General features: G+C 42.9%; 1 protein-coding gene across 9 annotated transcripts in view; it reads left to right on the forward strand.

Annotated features, from left to right (window-relative positions):
- The window catches only part of disp1 (dispatched homolog 1 (Drosophila)), a 423,869-nt gene that overhangs the window by 238,673 nt on the left and 165,617 nt on the right, over positions 1–19,579 (forward strand). Inside the window, exon 1 of one of the 9 annotated variants that reach the window (XM_041188537.1) lies at positions 702–722. The exons of the other annotated variants lie outside the window; for them this stretch is intronic. The gene's annotated coding sequence lies outside the window, so the exon portion shown is untranslated. Of the gene's footprint in view, positions 1–701; positions 723–19,579 lie in introns of those variants that run through there. 9 annotated transcript variants of the gene reach the window in all.

Below are 19,579 nucleotides of genomic sequence, written 5' to 3' on the forward strand. Positions count from 1 at the left end.
TTCTGTCCTGCCTTGGGCTATCACTGTATTTTGATCTAACTTCATTTAGTAGTGTTTAGTGGTGTGTCTGAGTACTTTCATTTTGTAATTGGTGGTGTAAAGGTGAGTTGAATTCACCAAAATGACTGGGAGTTCCAGTGTTCAATAAGTTAATACAGAATGACACAGAAGAAATCATTTTCTCCTCTCATGAATTCAGAAGCACCAGTGTCAGATTACATACACTGTGCCCAAACTCTGTTGAACTGCGCAGACTGTAGCTTCTGATGTGTTAATATCTATTTTAACATGCAAGTGGGAACTTGACTTTTTTTGTGCATTTTGTTTTTATCATGAGCAACATTTCAGTTCTGTTCCATCATTTGGCCACCTTAACTCTTTGAAATGGAGCCATTTTCACATCCTGCTGGCTTCTATTCCCTTTTCCCTCCCTCAGGTCATCTTCTCTTCTATCCTGAAGGGATGGTCTCGTTCTGAGGGATAGATTGGTGGATTACTAGCAGCCTTAATTGCTTCAACCAAGTGGCCATTGTTCATGTCCTGCTATTTAACCTTGAATGTTATCGCAAACAAATCAAATGCTGACCACATTAATGCTCAATAACATTTGGCTGGCATACGCCATTAGCCTCAGGACCTCCTGAATTATAGAGGTGAAAATCAAGGGAAAGTTTTCAGTCCTCCTGGCTGATTGGCAATCTCTGCTGTAGAACCTGCATTAGGTAAGGGCTAGACTGGCCTTTTTTATCAAACTTCTCAAAGTCTCAGAGCCTGCTGACACTTGCTGCACTCAGATGAACAGTGAGCACTGGGCAAAATATTGGAGGGGCAGCATTCATGAGACTTATAGCCTAGGGTGAGTCAGTGACTTCAGAACTAGTGAGGGCTGGGATTTGTTTTGAATACAAGGGGCACAGAATCAGGCTCGGTAGTGTTCTTTGTTTTGTTGTAAATAACACAGGACTCTGTATTCATAAAGTTGTTAATGCGCACATAGCTAATGTTTGCTGGAAGTATGCAGAGCAGGCAGATCATGATGTTAATTAGTTTGCAGCACTGATTTGATGCCATCTTGAACATGTGTTAAGCAGCTGGAAAGACCCCTCCTCCCTACCACCATGCACCCACCCCGTGCTATTTAAAGGGATAATCAGTTGGTTACGGGTTGGTTGCTGGTTGATTTTTCTTTTGGTTGTTGCTATGATTGTACAAAGTGCTTGAGCTTTCCACAGTTTTAAACTACAAAGATCTACAGGGAGTGGTGTGGCAGGTACTGAATGACTTTTCCCTTAATTCAAGACTCCTGATTCCAGACAGGTCAAGAAGGTGGCTTACCACCATCACCTTAAGCACATTTAGGGATGGGCAACAACTGCTGACCTTGCCAGAGATGTCACATCCCATGAAAGACAACACCTGAAGAGAGAGAACTGTTAACAATATCAGCTAACATGGGGACTAGGAAGGAAAGTTGGGTGGTCAGCAGTTTAGTGGGGATGGGGTTGAGGGAATGGGGTCTCATGGACAAGATAAGCTCAGAGAGGGAATGAGGGGAGATAGGAGAGAAACTAAAGAAAGATGCAAGGTCAGGGATATGGCAGGTAGAAGTTTAGCCAAGTGGGTTAGTGGAAAGGAGAGATGTGGCAGAAGCAGCCGGTCTCAATCTTAGTGACATAAAAGTCTGAGTTCATTGCTCCTGTAATTGGAGATGAGGGTGGAGGGGAAAGGGGAGAGGGGCTTAAGTAAATGGTTTGCAGTAGAGAAGCAAAGACAGCGGTTATCCCTGCATTCGAGAATGATCCTGGAATAATGAGCAGTTTTAGTAAATAAGGTTTTAGTAAATAAGTGGTCCAGCCAGAGCTGGCAGTGGATGGCTAAACCAGTTGCTCACCATATCCTTTCAAGTCTGTACCCCTTGGATGTAAGGGAGAGGAGATGAGAGCTACACCAGAGAAATGGCTAGGGTGCAGAAGAGAGTAATGGTTTTATTGGGGATAGGACATCAAAGGCGATGGTGAGGGTGCCATTTAGCCAATCAGTAGCTGCAGGAATGTTGTGGCAAGTGGAGGACCAAAGGTTGGACAGGTCGGGTTTTGAAATTGCAGTCATTAAGTGAACTGGGGGATAGGTTTGTCCAGAATACAGAGGTACGGGGATATTGGGGTGGGGCGTGGAAGGGGGATGCAGGTGATGAGTAATATGAGCAAGTGAACAGAGATGACCTTATTTGTGATTGATATGATGGGCCTAGCAAGACTGCGTGAGAAGGCAGGGTTAAGGGTATGATCTTGAATACAGGTTGGGGAGTTTACATGGAGAGAAGAGATTTGGGGAGGATAAGGAGGCAGTGAACTCAGAGAAGAGAAAACATGATGAATTGAAGTGGAGATTGAAATTATCAAGGATGAGAAGTTATTTGGTGCAGAGGCTGAGGGAAGAAATCAATGAAGCTATCTCAGTGAGAATCACAGAATTGTTATACTGTAAAAGGAGGCCAATCGGCCCATTGTGTCTGCACCGGCTCTCTGAGCATTTTAACTTTGTGCCAATCTCCTGCCTTTTCCCCGTAACTCTGCGCATTGTTTCTATTTAAATAATCATCCAATGCCCTTTTCAATACCTCAATTAAACCACACTTCCAGGGAGTGCGTGCCAAACCATAACTGCACGCTATGAAAAAAGTTTTTTCTCACCTCGTATTTGCTTCTTTTGCAAAACACTTTAAAATTGCCCTTGGCCCGATTTTTATTGTAGTTGGGTGGCAGATGGAGAACGATTTTAAAAGAGAGGTAGAACAAGGTGTGATGCTCAAAGGAGGAAAATATGCCAGAGGAGTAGAAGGCCAAGGTGTGATCCATACAGTCATTATAATAAGTCCATGAATGACAAGAGACTTGTTCACAAGTGAATGGGAATACTAGAGGGAGATGTGTAGAGGGGTGTTAAGAGTCCACAGGGTCATCAGTGGGAGAGGTGAGTTGAACAGAAAGGAGATTGGTGAGATTGGCCCCCATTGGGTGCACTGGGCAGGAAGGTCAGTGAAAGTGGGATAGGGCAGTTGGGATTGCTACTCATAATGAGCCAGTGCTGAGTGTTTCAATAAATTCTTCAGAGGATGCGAAGAGCGACACACAGTGGGAAGTCGTATGCTTATCTAAGAGGGAGTCATGCCTGGGACAATGGCAAGAGAGCAGGAAGGTTGAGCATACCGAAGGGATTGGGGTAGGGAACTGGGAATTGGTAGCTGAGTGGAGAAGTGATAAGGAGTGACAATAGAAGGGAGGGTCTAGGTGAGGTAAAGAGAAAAGAAGTTAAAACAAAAGAGCAAAAGTGGAAGGATTTTGGCAGCCAAAATGTGGAGACGATTAGTCTGAGAAAGCTCAAAAATTACATAAAAATCAGGCAACAAAAAACTCAATAGTAAATAGGAAATAAGAAATAGGTGATAATCCCCTTTAAGTGTTGCTAGAAAGTTATGATTTTGGGCCTCTACTGATGTGTGCAGCAAATGAGCAGCACTATTTGTGCTGACTGCATGCAGCAATTTATTCCAATAAGCAGGCAGCATGAAGTTGGCGTGTTGCCTACATTTCAATCAGTGGCTGCTGGTTAACTGTGTACCATGATCCCCTCACCTGTTCTCAGGGACTAAAGGAGTCATTTAGCTCAGCTGGCTAGGGTATAGTGTAGAGTAAAGCCGACAGCACAGGTTCAATCCCCACACTGGTTGAGGTAGTTCTTGGAGTCTGCCTCCTCACCTTGCCCCATAGTGAGCTCATCACTTGAGCCATGATTTACAACCTGCATCCAATGAGGATTCTATGTAGAGAGAGAGAGCAATCCAATTTAATCGCCCAAAATCTTTATTGTATGTTGACGAAGTTTTAAGAATTGTTTCAAGCATTGCTTTAACTCAGCTGTGTTGGTAGACTTTAAGCAGCCCAAGGTGTCCTTTAGTGTCAAAAGGCATTTAGTGCTAATTATATTAGCACATGACAGTTCATTGGTTCAACATTTGTCCAAGTAAACAGATGTGTTTTTGTAACATTGGAACCTTCGCTGCCCCCCCACCCTCTGTGCCCCGGCCCCTGTCCCCTTGCCCTGCCCTGCCCTGCCCTCTGAGTCCTCCCTCTGCCCTTCGCCCCAGCTTGCCCACTTCGCCCCCCACCACCCCGCATCACCCTTTGCGACATGGCTGCTCTCACTTGCCCCCTTTGCTTGTCCAGCCCCTTTGCTGCCCTCACTCGCTGTGCTAACTCACCCCCTTTTTCCCCTCATTCCAGCACATGCTGTCTGCCCTCCTGGTCCTTGGACCCCCGTCCTGCCCTCTGCAACCCAGCACCCCCCTTCTCTCCCTCAGCACCCCCATGCCACCCGCCTCGGCTGCCCTGTCCTATGACCCCCGCCCCTCCGCTCCGCTCCGCCCTCTGGCTCCCTGCCCCGCCATCTAACACCCAACCCTCTGGCCCTCCCCTTTCCACTCCCTTCCCTTCGCCCTGGTTTGATCCCTTCGCCCCCCCCCCCCCCCGCCTTGCCGCCCTTTGCGCCATTCGCTACCCTCACTTGCCCCCTTCGCTTGTTCCCCCCTCCTCACTGCCCTGACTCGCTGTGCATGCTCACCCCCTTTTTCCCCTCGATCCAGCACATGCTCTCCACCCAGTTTGTTTGAGCTCTCCCCCTGCGCTCTCTTTCTCCCTTCTCATGGCTGCTAACCTTGTGCCAGGTATATGACACATGGAGGCAGCTGTTCCCATTAGGCTCAACGCTTGAGTTTTAAGTTGCAAACAAACTTAGCTGTCATTTACACGAGGAATTGCCTAACTTTAAAAGTTACAGCCCCATATGTAACCTGTCCAACCCCAAACGATCAACACATGCCTGTCATTGAGACTTCAACTCCCTTGTGTTACCAGGTCAGCACCAGTAATTTTTATGTGCTGCACATTCCTGATGTACTGCACTGTTACAGCACTTTGTACAGCACAGGGCTGTGTGAAATTCTCATCTTTTGGGAGTGAGAGGAAATATTTGCTGAATCTACTTTAAGAGGAGGAGGTAAGGTAAATTTGGGTGCTTGCCTTTTCTGGTGAGCAGAAAGTAGTAACTGGCTGCTCTTAGTGTTTGCGTCTGATAAACAATGCAGAGCCTACACTAGCAACTAGAGAAGCTTTGGAAGTTGTAGTGAACAGTGGGGAGAATAATTCCAGTGCTGTGGATCGTATTTCTTTCCCCGTAGGCTTGGCAGTTTAAAAAAAATACTGTAAAAGAACTCCGTTTTAGGGGACCCATATCCCAGGATTATTCGTCAGTCATTTTTCTGTCTTATTTGAGAAGCGTTTTTCTGGTTCTCAGATCATGTACGGTCTGTAAACTCTTTATTCCTAATTTTTACTGTTTCTGATGTGTTAAACCAGTTAACTTGTGTCAGTTTGTAGTTAAATTGAGTGTGTGTGATGCAGTAAAATGCAATACATTGGGATATTATTTTGGTCCACATTTTAGAAGCAAGTCATCCCACTTCATAGCAAATAATTACTGAGTTATTGCTTTATAAAAGAAAATCTGATAGTATTTACTCAAATATACTAAATTCTGTCTTGTAAAGTGTCAGAGAATCTGATACCCGCTGGCGTTGGTACAGTTTCCACTCAGTCACCTTTTTGTTAAACATGTGTTCTTGTAGCACAAGGTTTTATTTCATTGTTTTTCTCAGTAGCCCTAAGAAAACTTGTTTCTTACATCATCCTCAGAATAACTTCCCTAGGTTTCAGTGGATCCGTTAAGGTTCAAGGTTGAAAACACAGGAGGGCAGCTGCTGGGATTCCAGTTTTTTCAGAGGAGTGTCAGGTGGTGGTGGATGGAGTGGGGGAGGGAGTTTCTTTATTAAATATAAAGTTTGGGTATGAAGTATGTGCCTTGAGCATACTTGCCTCTCTTCTGTCTTGACTGAGTTTGCTTTTATTACATCTCTCCTTTCATTCCCCAGTTCTTTCTGTGCTGAAGCTTTGGACCTTTTCGACATGTTATCTCCCTCTTTGAGTGTCAGCCTCTCCTAATAGCACTCCTTCTAAGTGGCACGCTGCCCCAATAATTCTTTTTCCCTATTATCTTACTCTTCATTTGTACTTTGCTCACACTGCATCTGCATTTCTTTTTACTCTGTGTGTCACACTGCACTGCTTGTTCTTTTTAATGTCGCAGCTATTTGTGTGGGAGCATGATGTATGCTTTAGGGACGTAGGAACGGATGAGCAAGAGTAGGCCATTTGGTCCCTTGAGCCTGCTTTGCCATTTAACTAGATCATAGCTGATCTACCTCAACACCGTCTTCCTGCATTATCCCCGTATACCTCAATGTCGTTGGTATCTAGAAATCTATTGACCTCTGCTTTGAACATATTCAATGACTGAACCTCCGCAGCCATCTGGGTAGAGAATTCCAAAGATTCATCCTCTGAGTGAAGAAATTCCTTCTCATCTCAGTCCTAAATGACCTACCCCTTGTTCTGAGACTGTATCCCCTAGTTCTAGCACCCTCCCCCTGCTCCTAATCAGGGGAAACATCCTTCCTGCATCTACCCTATCGAGCCCTGTGAGAATGTTGCACACTTCAATGAGATCACCTCTCTTTCTTCTAAACTCTAGAGAATACAAACCCAGCCTCCTCCACTTTTCCTCATTGTTGGACAATACCCCCACTCTGGGATTAGTCTGCTGAACCATCATTGCAATCCCTCTAAGGCAAGTATACCTTTCCTTAGTAAGGAGACCAAATCTGCACGCACAACTCCAGGTGTGATCTCACCAAGGCTCTCTAAGACTGCAGCAAGACTTCCTTATTCCTGTATTCAAATCCACTTGCAATAAAGGCTAACATACCATTTGTCTTCCTAATTGCTTGTTGCACCTGCATGTTAGCTTTCAGTGATTTATGAACAAGAACACTGAGGTCCCTTTGAACACCAACATTTCCCAATCCCTCCCCTTTTAAGAAATACTTTGAGTTTCTGTTTTTCCTACCATAGTGGATGAGTTCACCTTTTTCCGCATTATATTCCAGTTGCCATGTTCTTGCCCACTCACTTAATCCGTCTAAATCTCCTTGGAGCCTCTTTGCATTCTCCTCCTAGATCATATTCCCACCAAGTTTTGTGTCAGCAGAAAACTTGGAAATATTACGTTTGGTCAGCACACCCAGATCATTGATATAGATTGTGAATAGCTGGGGCGCAAGCATTGATCCTTGTGGTACTCCACTAGTTGGAGATCATAGCCAGGGGGATAAAAGAGCATGAGAAAGAGCGAGACCAGTAAGGATAAAAGAGCGAGACCAACAGTGGAACCGGGAGGATGAAAGAGAGTGAGAAAGACCAAGAGCGGAGCCGGGAGGATAAAAGAGTGAGACAGTGTGGAACCGGGAGGAATAAAGAGCGCGAGAAAGAACGAGAGTGGAGCCAGGAAGAATAAAGAGCTTGCTGCTGCTGCTGGTGTGGATCTCAGAGAACTCAACAAGTGTGATGTCGTAGGGAACTAGGTTAGTGATTGGTTGGTGAGTGTTTTACTTGTTTTGCTGATTTATCTGTTAATATTGGTACAATTTATTGGTAGCTGTAAGGTTGTCATCAAAATAAAATTAATCAAGATTAGGTAGTGTTTAAAGTATAAGAAGAAAAGTAAGGTCCCTAGTATATATTTATTATTCTTTAAACTAGAGGAAATAAAAGTAAAGGGAGTAATTAAGAGTAAGTCAAGGCAGGGCTACTCAGCCACATGGAATGCTCCTCCTGTGCGATGTGGGAAGTCAGGGACATTTCCAGGGTGACCAGGTGTGCAGGAAGTGGCTCCAGCTGCAACTACTCAAAATCTGCATTTCAGAGCTGGAGCTGTGGCTGTGGAGTCACTGTGGGGCTGAGACCTTCATGGATAGCCCATACAGTGAGGTGGTCACACTGCAGGTAAAGAGTGCACAGGCAGAAAGGGAATGGGTAACTGCCAGGCAGAGTAAATGCGCCAGACAGAGTAAAAGCACTAGGCAGGTAGTGCAGGAATCCCCTGGGTTCATTTCCCTCTTTAACAGATTTTCCGTTTTGATTACTGCTGGGGAAGATGGTTTCTCAGCGGAATGTAGCAAGGCCCAAGTTCGTGGCACCACAAGTGGCTCAGCCACGTGGGGGGAGGATAAAGGGTGGGAGAGCAATAGTGATAGGGGATTCTATCATAAAGGGAACAGATAAACATTTCTACGGCTGCAGACTTGACACCAGGATGGTATGTTGCCTCCCTGGTGCCAGGGTCAAGGATGTCACTGAACGGCTGCAGGACATTCTGAAGCGGGAGGGTGAACAGTCGGAGGTCATGGTCTATATCAGTATCAACAACGGAGGTAAAAAGAGGGATGAGGTCCTGCAAGCAGAATATAGGGAGCTAGGAAATAAATTAAAAAGCAGGACCTCAGATGTAATAATCTAAGGATTATTCCCAGTGCCATGTGATAGCGAGATCAGGAATAGGAGAATAGACCAGATGAATATGTGGCTGGAAAGATGGTGTAGGATTTAGATTCCTAAGGCATTGGGACTAATTCTGGAGAAGATGAGACCTGTATAGCTGGACAGGTTGTACCCTAGCAGGACTGGGATCAATATCCTTGCAGGGGTATTCGCTTGTACTGTGTGGGAGGTTTAAACAAGAGTGACGGGATGGAATCTGAGCGGGGAGAAAGCAGAGAGGGAAACAAAAATCGAAATGAAAGATAGAAAAGTAGAAAGCAAAAGTGGAAGGTAGAGAAAACAAGGGCTAGCAGCAAATAGGACTATAGTACAAAAACAGATGTTTAAAAATGTTAATAAGACAGATCTAAAGGCACTGTATCTGAATGCATGGGGTATTCACAATAAGATAGATGAATTAACAGTGCAAATAGGTGTAAACAAGCACAATATGATTGTGTTTACAGAGACAAAGCTGCAGGGTGACCAAGACTGGGAACCAAGGGTATTCAATATTTAGGAAGGGCAGGCAAAAAGGAAAAGGAGTTGGCGTGGCTTTGTTAGTTAAGGATGAAATCAGTGCAGTAGTGAGAAAGGATACTGGCTCAGAAAATCTAGATGTAGAATCAGTCTGGTTGGAACTAAGTAGCAGCAAGAGGCAGAAAACATTAGTGTGAGTTGTCTATAGGCCTTCAAGCATTAGTGGCAAGGTAGGGATGGCACAAAACAGGAAATTGGAGATACATGTGACAAGGGTACTACAGTAATCATGGTGACTTTAATCTGCACATAGACTGGGCAAATCAGATTAGCAATAATACTGTGGTAGATGAATTCCTAGAGTGTGTACGAGATGGTTTTTTAGACCAGTACATCGAGGAACCAACTAGGGAACAGGCTATCCTAGATTTGCTATTATATAGTGAGAAGGGGTTCGTTAATAATCTTGTTGTGTGGGGTCCTTTAGGGAAGAGTGACCATAACATGATAGAATTGTTCATTAGGATGGAAAGTGAAGTAGTCCAATCTGAAGTTAGGTTCTAAATCTAAACAAAAGAAACTACAAAGGTATGAATGGTGAGTTGGCTATGATAGATTGGGGAGCTTCATTAAAAGGTGGATAAGCAATGGCTAATCTTTAAAGAACGAATGCATGTGTTGCAACAGTGATACATTCCTCTCTGGTGCAAAAACACATTAGGTAAAGCAGCCCAACCACGGCTAAAAAAATAAATTTAAAATAGTATTGGATCCAAAGAGGAGTCATAAAGTAGCTGGAAAAAGTAGCAAGCTGGGGATTGGGAGCAGTTTCGAATTCAGCAGAGGACCAAGAGATTGATTTGAGGAGGAAAAATACAGTGAGAGAGTAAACTTGCAAGGAACATAAAAGCAGATTGTAAAAGTTTCTATAAGTGTGTAAAAAGAAAAAGATTAGTGAAGGCAAATGTAGGTTCCTTGCAATCTGAAATGGGAGAATTTATAATACAGAACAAGGAAATGGCAGAACAATTAAACAACTACTTTAGTTCTGTCTCCATGGAAGAAGACACAAATAACTTGCCAGAAATGCTAGGGAACCAATGGTTTCATGAGAAAGAGGAATTGAAGGATTTTAGGATTAGCACAAAAATAATGCTGAAGAAATTAATGGGGCTGAAAGCCAATAAATCTCCATGGCCCGATAATCTATATAGTGCACTAAAGGAAGTGGCCATGGAAATAATGGATGCATTGGTTGTCATCTTCCAAAATTCTGTAGATTCTGGAACAGTTCCGGCAGATTGGAGGGTGGCAAATGTAACCCCACTATCTAAGAAAGGAGGGAGGGAGAAAACAGTGAATTACAAATGAGTTAGTCTAACATCAGTAGTAGGGAGAAAACTACAGTCTATTATAAAGGATTTGATAACAGGACACTTGGCAAATATCAATGGGATTAGACAGAGTCAACATAGATTTATGAAAGGGAAATCATGTTTGACAAACCTACCGGAGTTTTTTCAAGATGTAAGTACTAGTATAGATAAGGGAGAACCAGTGGATTTTGTGTATTTGGATTTTCAGAAAGCTTTTGATAAAGTCTCTCATAAGAGGTTAGTGTGCAAAATTAAAGCACATGAGATTGGGGGTAATATATTGGCATGGATTGAGAGTTGGATAACAGACAGGAAACAGTAGAAATAAATGGCTCTTTATCGGAGTGGCAGGCGATGACCAGTGGGGTGCTGCAGGGATCAGTGCTTGGGCCCCAGCTATTCAAATATATATCAATGATTTAGATGAGGGAATCAAATATAATATTTCCAAGTTTGCCATTGACACAAAACTAGGTGGGAATTGAGTGGTGAGGAGGATGTAGAGAGTGAGTGGGCAAATACATGGTAGATACAGTATAAGGTATGCAATTATCCAATTCGGTTGGAAAAACAAAATGGTGTTAAATGGTGATAGCTTGGGAAATATTGATGTACAAAGGAATCTGGGTGTCCTTGTACGTCGGTCACTGAAAGCAATCATGCAGGTTCAACAAGCAGTTTGGAAGGCAAATGGTATGTTGGCCTTCTGCAAAAGGATTTGAGTACAGGAGCAAGAATCTCACTGCAGCTGTACAGGGCCTTGGTGAGGCCACACCTGGAGTATTATGTGCAATTTTGGTCTCTTTACCTAAGAAAGGATATATTTGCCACAGAGGGGTTGCAGGGAGGGTCCACCAGACTGATTCCGGAGTTGGTAGAATTGTCGTATGAGGAGAAATTGGGGTCAACGACGCCTGTATTCACTGGAGTTTAGAAGAATGAGAGGGGGATCTCATTGAAACATATAAAATTCTGACAGGAATGGACAGACTGGATGCAGGGATGGTGTTTCCCCTGGCTGAAGGTGTCTAGAACAAGGGGTCACAGTCTGAGGATACGGGCTAGGCCATTCAGGACTGAGATGAGAAATTTCTTCACTCAGATGGTGGTGAGCCTGTGTAATTCCCTACCACAGAAGGCTATGGAGGCCAAGTTTATTTAAGAAGGGAACAGATTTATAAACACTAAAGGCTTCAAGGGGTATAGGGAGAAACCAGGAGTATGGCATTGAGATAGAGCATAAGCCATGATCATATTGAATTGCAGAGCAGGCTTGAAGGGCTGAATGACCTACTCTTGCTCCTATCTATGTTTCTGTGTTACAGCCTGCTCACCTGAGAATGATCTGTTAATCTCTACTTTCTGGTTTCTGTCCTTTAACCAATTCTCAATCCATGTCTGTATATTTCCCCCAATCCATTTGCTCTAATTTTGCTTCCTTTGTGGGGCCTTATCAAAATCCATCTTAAAATCCAAATATACCACATCCACTGGTGCCTTCTTACCTATTCTGCTAGTAACATCCTCAAAAAATCCAACAGACTTGTCAAGCATGATTTCCCTTTCATAAATCCATGTTGACTCTGCCCAACCTGATCATTCTTTCCTAAGTGCAGTTATCATATCCTTTAGAATACATTCTAGCATTTTCCATGCACTGATGTTAGGCTAACAGGTCTGCATTTCCCTGTTTTCTTTTTCTCTCCTTTCTTAAATAGTGGGGTTATATTTATCACCTTCCAATTTGCAGGCACCGTTACAGAATCTATAGAATTTTGAAAGATGATCACCAGTGCCTCCACTATATCCACAGCCACTTCTTTCAACATTCTGGGATGTAGATCAGCAGGTCCAGGGACTTTATCAACTTTTAGCTCCATTAATTTCTCCAGCATTACTTTTTTCCTACTGTCATACAAATTTCATTTAGATCCTCAATCTCACTAGTTCAATGGCTCCTCAGTATTTCGGGGGAGTTTTTTTTTGTATCTTTCTTCGTGAAGACAGACATAAAGTATTTGTTTAGTTTTTCTGCTATTTCCTTATCACCCATTTTAATGCCTCATTCTCTGCCTATAAAGGGCGCATATTTGTCTTACTAACCTTTTTATTTTTACATACCAATATAAGCTTTTACAGTCCGTTTTTATACTCTTTTGCTGGTTCTTTTTTGCTGAAATTTTAAAATGCTCCCAATCCTTGGGCTTACTACTTTTTTTGGCAACTTTATATGCCTATTCCTTTAGAATCCTTAGAATCCTTAACATCTCTTGTTAGCGCTTTTACTCTGGTACTAATTATACAAATGCAACATCATGGCAATATATGCCTTCTCTTTAGAATTGTTAACCTCTTTGAATTGGACACTTTTTAAAAGAAAACAACGCTTCTCAAGATGAAACAGATGGAAATCTTGCAGTCAACTGGAACCTTGAGGCAAGAATGCCTGAATAAGATAGTAGCTCCCAGCGGCCAACATTAGCTGTGAATTCCAGTAGAAAACAGTGCAAATTCCTCAACCATGTGGGTGGCAAATAAAGTACTCTGAATAGAATGGATTCAATCTCACCAGCTCATTTGTGGTTAGTACTGGAACTAAGTTGTTTTGGTAAGTGGAGGTTCAAGCTCATCATACAACTATTCCTCTCCTTTCTTAGAATCTCAAAGCTATTGAATTTGTTGCATCCATACGCGTCCCCCCCCCTCATCACTCTGTCCCCTTTATCGCCCTCTTAATGAAGGTTTTTAAGTTCCTTGCTTTTATTTTCTTATGGCTGAGAGGTTGTGGTGGTAATAATAGTGAAACTGTCAGCTCTCGCTGTTGTTATTCCACTGAAATTGACAGCAACTTCTGGGGTCCACACATGCGAGTAGAATGCAGAAATCTCGAAGTTGCAGTCAGTGGTTCTGTGCTTCTCGAAAGGATGCATTGTCGAGGCACTCCCAGGTTGCAATCAATGGAAAATCAATTGAATTGACAAGAACTTTGTCACTTAAGCTGTTCGTCTCACTGAATGAGATTTTTTTAAACAGTGTATCAACTTTATAATCACCTTCAAATTTTCTCACTGTCCCTGAAAAGCTAGTTTTATATGGTGAAATATCAAATTTGCCCAAAATGTTAAAATTCTGCATATTTTGAAAATAATTTTTTAATCTTTATTTAGCTTCTATCTTAATCCAATCATCATCATTCAATTAAACTATCTGAAAATGTAAATTAAAAGTGAAGGATATTAAGCCATTTTAACTTCCTAGTTTGCTGTATACTTCAATGTTATTGGCTGCTTACATAAGGATATAAGAAGCAGGAGTAGGCCATTCGGCCCCTCATTCAATAAGATCATGGCTGATCTGCCCCAGGCCTCAACTCCTCATAACCCTCAGCTCCCTGATATTTCAAAAATCGATCTACCTCCTGTTTAAATAGTTTCAGTGATCGAGCCTCCACAACTCTCTGGGATAGAGAATCCCAGACACTACCCTCTGACAGAAGAAATTCCTTTGCATCTCAGCTTTAAATGAGTGTCCCCTTATTCTGTAACTATATCCCTAGTTCGAGATTCCCCCACTAGTGGAAACATCTTCTCAACATCTAGCCTTGTCAAGCCCTGTCAGAATCTTGTACGTTTCAATAAGATCACCCCTCATTCTTCTAAACTCTAATGAATAAAGGCCTAACCTGTTTAGTCGTTCTTGATAAGCCAACACCCTGTACTTCTCTATTTTTGAATTCAAATGCCTAGCAATACAGCCCACAATTCCATTTGCCTTAATTACTTGCATGCTAAGTTTTTGTGTTTCATGCACAAGATCCCTCTGTGCTGCACTTTTTGGAGTCTCTCTTCATTTAAATAGTAGTCTGCCTTTTGATTTTTTTCTACTATAGTGCATGACCTTATACTTTCCTACATTAAACTCCATCTTCCAGCTTTTTGCCCACTCAGTCAACCTGCCTAGATCCCCTTGCAGATTCCTTATGTTTGCATCACAACATGGCCTCCCACCTGTTTTTATATCATCAGCAAATTTGGATACATTACACTCTGCCCCTCTTCCAAGCCATTAATACAGATAGTAAATAATTGATGCCCTAGGTTTGGTCCTTGTAGCACTCCACTAGTTACGCCTTTCCAACCTGGAAAAGGCCCATTAATCCTGACTCCCTGTCATACAATACTACATACTACAGATGCAACACATCACCTGCCCAGCAATCTCTATTCTATTTAATTAATGAATTTGGATGTTAAATATTTTACAAGTGAATTTCTTAACTGTACTCTTCAGCCTTAATAACATCTCCTGTTTAAAACCATTTGACCAATCAACAGAGACACAGAAGAGTGTTTTCCTACCTGTTTTCCTGTGACGTCACACGTCGGCCCTGACAGGTGGAGACAGATTGAGGGAGCTCTCTGCTGCCCATCTTACGCAGGTCCGCTCTCTGTGTGCTCCCAGCTCTCCTCTTGCTTTTTTAAACTGTAAAAATCCCGGCTCTCCTCTCGCTGTTTAACACAGTGAAAACCCCATCTCTCCTCTTGCTGTTTTAGACTGTGAAAATCCAGACTCTCCTCTCGCTGTTTTAAACTGTGAAAATCCAGACTCTCCTCTCGCTGTTTTAAACTGTAAAAATCCCGGCTCTCCTCTCGCTGTTTTAAACTGTAAAAATCCCGGCTCTCCTCTCGCTGTTTAACAGAGTGAAAACCCCATCTCTCTTCTCGCTGTTTTAGACTGTGAAAACCCCATCTCTCCTCTCGCTGTTTTAGACTGTGAAAATCCCGGCTCTGCTCTCGCTGTTTTAGACTGTGAAAATCCTGGCTCTGCTCTCGCTGTTTTAGACTGTGAAAATCCAGACTCTCCTCTCGCTGTTTTAAACTGTGAAAATCCAGACTCTCCTCTCGCTGTTTTAAACTGTGAAAATCCAGACTCTCCTCTCGCTGTTTTAAACTGTGAAAATCCTGGCTCTCCTCTCGCTGTTTTAAACTGTGAAAATCCTGGCTCTCCTCTCGCTGTTTTAAACTGTAAAAATCCTGGCTCTCCTCTCGCTGTTTTAAACTGTAAAAATCCCGGCTCTGCTCTCCCTGTTTTAAACTGTGAAAATCCCGGCTCTGCTCTCCCTGTGTTAAACTGTAATGATCCCAGCTCTGATCTCCCTGTGTTAAACTGTAATGATCCCAGCTCTGCACTCCCTGTGTTAAACTGTAAGGATCCTGGCTCTGCTCTTGCTGTTTTAAACTGTAATGATCCCAGCTCTGCACTCCCTGTGTTAAACTGTAATGATCCCAGCTCTGCTCTCCCTGTGTTAAACTGTAATGATCCCAGCTCTGCTCTCCCTGTGTTAAACTGTAATGATCCCAGCTCTACACTTCTTGTGTTAAACTGTAAGGGTCCTGGCTCTGCTCTTGCTGTTTTAAACTGTAATGATCCCAGCTCTGCTCTCCCTGTGTTAAACTGTAATGATCCCAGCTCTGATCTCCCTGTGTTAAACTGTAAGGATCCCAGCTCTGCTCTTGCTGTTTTAAACTGTAAAAATCCTGGCTCTCCTCTCGCTGTGTTAAACTGTAAGGATCCAGGCTCTCTTTTTGCTGTTTTAAACTGTAAGGATCCAGGCTCTCTTCTTGCTGTGTTAAACTGTAAGGATCCTGCCTTTGCTCTCGCTGTTTTAAACTATTTACCTGCTTGCTGATATTACTGCTGTTGCATACCAAGAGATCCCCTTTGTCTTGGCACCAGATTTAAATTGCCACCAGTAAAGAGGAAAACCACACCACAAAGATTGCTAGATCACTAGGAGCAGCTTTTATCAAGGTCAACAGCAAGTGGCACCGTTTGGCACTGACCACAAAATCTGGGCCTCTATTAGTAAAGCCAAGGAGCCCAAATGCTTTTTTAACAGCTTTCCTCAACTTGCATCCTGCATCCTTTAAAGAGTGGTTTACCTGAACCCCCTGTAAAATTATACCGTTTAGTACATATTGCCCCTCTTCTTCCTTCCTACAAAAATGTATCACTGCACACTTTCCTGCTTTAAATTTCATCTGTCATGTGTTGCCCATTTCACCAGTTTATCTACGTTCTCCTGAAGCTTACCATCCTTATCATTTACTGCATTTGAGTCTCAAGTCATCTGCAAATTTTGAAGTTATGCCCTGGAGACCCAAGTCCATGGCATTTAATAAACATGAAAAAGAAGAATGTGTTGTAATATGCCTTGAAGGGATAGCAGCATGCCATCTTTAGAGGGGAAGTATGTCATGTGATCCAGTCTCAGTCCCTCTTGGCCTATGAACAAAAAATAGCGCACACAGCACAGCTCTGATGTCTTCAATATATGTTCTCATGTACCTAAACAGCGTGGTGATTGCGCAGAAAAGATTTAAAGACACAGGTCGAGATAGTGGTCAAGTAAAGAGCTGGTAAGCAGACGGGTCTCTCGTGGTGAGATTACAGCATGTAGCCTGTCAGTTCAGTGAGTGGGATGGCACCAGGTTAGCTCAGTCAGGAAAGCCAAGTGAGCAGGATGTGGGCCAGATTGATAGCGAGGGAGAGCCGAACAAAAAAAACCAAACAAAAACCCGATATAAAATCGGGCCAGAGAAGGTTGCGATTATAACTAGTTAAAAAAACAAGGAGGAAGGTCAAAGGAATATTGTAAAAATCTCCACTGCTTGAATTGGGATGCAGCTGACCTATCCAAATTCAAAATCTTTAAACAGCATACAGGGCTATGGTTTCTTGATTCATGTGTGTCTAAACCAGACAAGCAAGCCGTAAAAATTCACCAAGCAATTGGGAATGAAGGCCTACACAGGCTGAACATATCAGGATTAACAGAAGAAGAGCTTAAAGGAGCCCCAAAGGCTATGGACTACACTGAAAGACTGGTTCAGTATCAGGTTAAGCTTCCACATTCATTGACTAGAGTTCATGTCATTTCGACAACAGCCTGTAGAATACATAGACCACTTCATTGGCATATGCAGAGAAAAGGATGCGTACTGTGATTTTTCAGATGCAGAGACAGCAGACAGAATTGTTGAGTTAGTGGTCACCTCCACTCCCATGGAAGAATTCTCGAAAGATCTGCTAGGCAAGCCCAAAACATGTAGCATTGGAGACCTACTCAAGGATAGACGTAAGTACAAAGTGATCCTTGCAGCTCAATGAAGTTTACAGGTCAGAAGTACCACCCCAATTGTTGACACATTCACTAGAATACCTAATTCGAGCATCACATATGGAAGGTGTGGCCTTCTGCATGCATCAAGGAAATGCGCAGCTTTCCAACAATTCTGTAAGGTGTGTGGTAGGAAAGGCCATTGGCAGCACGGCGTAATAGAGCAAAGGCTGATGCAGCTGCAAAGAGCCGTGCACTGATCCAAATCGACCATACACAATGAGTACCTTCGAGCAATAAGAATGACCATCCGGTATCCTGTCAGAAACGTATGAATGAGGTATTTGACAAACCAGAAAATGACGATGATGTGCATCTTGAGATGATGAGCGGTGATCATGTATTCCACACTATCAATCTCGGGGAAGTGTTTGCCAAGGTTAAAGTTATCTGTCCTAAGGAAGCTGACAACTATTCATTATTGGCCAAGAATGACACAGGGGCAAGTGCCAACATACTACCCCTGCAAATTCTAAAAGACATGTATCCACAGACATGGAAGGCCATGGCGAAGCCCACTACTACACAACTTGTGGCAGACAACACATCACTAATTCCATATGCAGGCTCCATGGTTCTGGAGTGCAAGTACAATCAATCCTCCTGGGTGTCACAAATATTCTCTATTGGGAATGCTAAAGGCCCGACGATCACAGTGTACACCGGCATGCTGTGACCTCGCACTGGTGACAACCGTGGAATCAGTCAGACCTCATGGCAGACCAACCTCAGAAACTACTTCCGTCAGCTCAGTTTACGACCTAATATCGAAATATCCAGAATGTTTTGACAAAATTGGCAGTTTCAAGGGAGCTGAAATGTTACGCTTTCAGGTGAATGCAAGTCTCTCAATTGATTTGGTACATTTTGCGCAACACAAATGCTAGCAGCTACAAGAAGAAACAGTGAAAGATTTCACAATACAGAAGTTGAGGAATATTAAGGATGGCCTGATTTAAATTCAGAATGTCAACAAACACATGAGGCCATTTTGGCCTTATTGGGGTGAGCTAGGCATCTCCCTCGGAGTCATTTTTAAAGGCAGGCAGGTCGTCATACCTGAATTTTTGCACCCTGAAATTCGTCAACAATTTCATCACTCACATGGGCATAGATTGGATGAGAAAACTTACAAGAGGGACAGTCTATTGGCTAGGTATGAACAATGACATTGAAGTCATTGTCAAAAAGTGCGAGGCATATCAAGAACATATACCAAGTCAGCACAAAGAACTATTGATTCCGCATGAAGTTCCTACCCATCTTTGGTCCAAAATTGCACCCGATTCTTTCTTGTCCATGATACTGACTTAATTGTCATCGTCAAGTACTATAACATGCACCCCATATTTGACAACTGCACAATACGTCAAGCACAACTGTCACTCTTAAGTGCTGTCTTCAGTTTATTTGGTGTACCTAGTGAGATCATTGCAGATAACAGTCTGCAATTTAATGCTAAGCCATTTCAGGATATGTGAGAGAAGTAGAACATCGGTCATACTACTAGCCAAATGAATGATTCGCATGGTAAAATCCCTAATTCTCAAATGTAAACACACCAAGCAAAATCAACACATTGCAATATAACATCCGAGAGTGACACCTTTTAAGTACTGGCAGAGCTCATGTTTGGCAGATCAGTGCTTATCAATTTACCAACGCTTACCCATTCTACTCTCTCAGCAACTAGAGAGCAACTTTTAAAACTGCAATACAAAAACGGGTACAAAATTGCCAAGTTTATAGTTGGGACAACAAGTTCACACCCAGGATCCCACAGAAGTATGTGGCAACCAGTCGAGGTGACAAGGATTTGTTCCAAACCAAGGTCCTATGAAATCATTACACACAAAGGCGCAACAGTGAGATGTAACCGTGAACAAATCAGATCCATTCCAGTTCCTCAGCCACTGCCCAGTCCTATTGCAACTAGGACAAGATCCCAAATGCAACAGGAACAACATCTAAGAATGACAATTCCACAGATCACTTTGAGCAATTAAAGAAACCTCCAGACAAGGTTACCATCACAAGATCTGGACGTACCAGCA

This window comes from Carcharodon carcharias, chromosome 5 (assembly GCF_017639515.1).
Source record: "Carcharodon carcharias isolate sCarCar2 chromosome 5, sCarCar2.pri, whole genome shotgun sequence".
Classification (NCBI taxonomy): Eukaryota; Metazoa; Chordata; class Chondrichthyes; order Lamniformes; family Lamnidae; genus Carcharodon; species Carcharodon carcharias.